Raw genomic sequence first — 2,621 nt, forward strand, 5'->3', positions numbered from 1 at the left:
ATAAAAATTATGCGTAGTTGCTGGAGCAGTGTATCATAACGAGGAATTGCGTCGACTGAAAATGAGCATGGATACGTGAGAGTAGCTAAAGTTCACGTGACAGAGAGTATGAGCATGGATACGTGAGAGTAGCTAAAGTTCACGTGACAGAGAGTATGAGCATGGATACGTGAGAGTAGCTAAAGTTCACGTGACAGAGAATCTTGTTCGGAATGGTCATTCATACAAAAGTAGTAAATCAATTCTTAAACAATTCACTAAAGTCCATAACCCCTTGACAACATGAAAAAGTCACTTAAATAAGCATTTCTTTAGCATAATTATTTTTAAAACTGGAATATTACTTTAAAAACTTTTTAAATAAATTATGTATACTTAACCATAAATATAGTCAAAACACGGTAAGTGAATATTTATTAATTTGTATTATCCATTTGTATATATTGCATTTAGTCAATACAACTGTTCTTCTACATACAAACGATGGTTTACTAAAACAATAATATTCCTTTAATTTTCAGTTGTTTGCATTATTTTATATACAGGTGTTTTGTACTGTGTTATATTCAAGCTTAATATTTTAAAACCTCTTGTCCTTCATCTTAGGCAAAGCTGATCTTGCCTTTTCCTTCTGATAAATATCGACTGCTGACGACGTGCTGCGAGGACGTAAACACTTTTTTTTTTCTTTTTTTTCCTTCAAGTGTTATTCTCAATTTATGCACGCTCTATTTCTACAAATTTCAATTCCACGCCTTCCCGCCATCTTGAGTCACCAGCTAGAACCACCAATGTCAACACTTTTGATTACGCCGTATCGGCGAAGAGTTCACCACTTGTATTTCTTTAATTTTTTATTATTTTTATATTTGCCAGCGCCTCTCAGGGCAATCTTCCAAAACTATGCGTAAAAGCAGCAATGTTCACACCCTCTGCATCATCATGTCACAAGTAAAAGTTATCCTACTTACGCCCACTCATTATTACCGTTTTCTCTAACGGAATTTTCTGGTTGCCTTTTTATAAAATTTCCTTTTAAATTTTACCCCTTCATAACTTACCTTGAAGTATGTTACCAATCCTTGCAGGTGCCGATGACCTGTAATAGTTCATAAGGGAATATCAGCGTCACTTACACCATTTTTAATCCGAAACTGGCCACCTTTTAGAAAGCGGCCTACTTTTGTTTATTTTTATTTATTTTTTTCTACGTATTTCTCTTAACTGAAAAATCTTCTCTCTACCGCTTTAGCTTTTAAGAGGATTTTTCTTTCTCCCATGAAGGCGCGGCAACCTTTCATGGGCGGGGCCTTCTGCCACCTTCAGAAATCTGGATATTGTTACAGCATCTGCTGATGCTCTTTCATTAAGCTTACTCAGTTCCATCATTCAAGGTACAACTAGCTGATATCATTATAATAAGAAGTTTTCTTTTTTTTTTTCCCTAAAGACTTACTTACAGGTTCTTTATTGCTGCAATACAAAGTGCTAAAACAGCTTCAACGACTTGGAAACCAGTCATACTGAATTATCCTTCAAACGACGACCGGGGATCTCAAGATGAAAAACAGTTTGTATACGTATTTACCGGTAAGGTTTTCTCTATATTAGCATGCCTTGTCTTTCCAATGGTGCTCAAAACTATATGAGCTATAAACTTATAAGGTATATTATATACCTTATAAGTTACAAACTAAAACTCCTTTATATGCTCATTTACAAAATTATGCTAGGGTATCTATATATTCCAAACTTATGATAATTTTGTTTACTTCACTTTACATTCCTAATCAGAGGAGTTTTTTTTGGGGGGGGCGGTTTTTGACACATCTATACACACATACGCTATAACATATCAATATATTTTCTACTTCTCTTCCTTTTCCTCTCGAGGTCCACCTTTTTATTTTCCTTTCCTTTCTCCTCTTAACTACTATGGGAGATTTATATTTAAATTTATTTTGTCCCAATTTTTCTTCCAGGCCTTTTGAACTCGTATAGAACAATACGAAGTTCTTTTTACCCTTCTCTGGAAACCGAAATTGCCCCCCCTTTCTATATACCTTTTCTTCGCACCTAAGCTTGATTTTTCGCCCATCCGTGCAGAAAAACTTAGCGGGTACAAAACAAGGCATCTGTCTACTTTGTCTGTCTGACACATTTACAAGTCAATTCTTCGTCCACTTTTGTGCTTTGCAAGTCCAGTTTGGGTATATACCAAGAAAACTAATAGAAAAAGTTTTAAGTCTGCCAGAATAGTGTTCTACGAGTACGTAACAATAGAATACACGAAGAATAAGGCGTTGAGTTACTGCGCACTCACAATTACAAATTAGCCAAAACATTTCATGAACGGCAGCAGATTTTGATAATCCTAGCATTAAAATCTGTGATTACGACTACAATAGCCTGAGCAATGTGCATAGGCCTTCGGCCCAATTAGTTTGGATCATGTAAATTTGCTACTATAGTAACTTGCCATATTTTGTAACCATTATTGTTCCTCTTATCTGCTATTCCCCTAATTTTTTGTTTCACATTATAAAACAAATATATAAGGAATTTTGATGTCTTATAATGCAGAAACGACGACCCACAATGAATAGGAAATTTGGAGGCGA

Source organism: Stegodyphus dumicola, chromosome 11 (genome assembly GCF_044657685.1).
Source record: "Stegodyphus dumicola isolate Sdum_Otavi_A_Nest chromosome 11, ASM4465768v1".
Classification (NCBI taxonomy): domain Eukaryota; kingdom Metazoa; phylum Arthropoda; class Arachnida; order Araneae; family Eresidae; genus Stegodyphus; species Stegodyphus dumicola.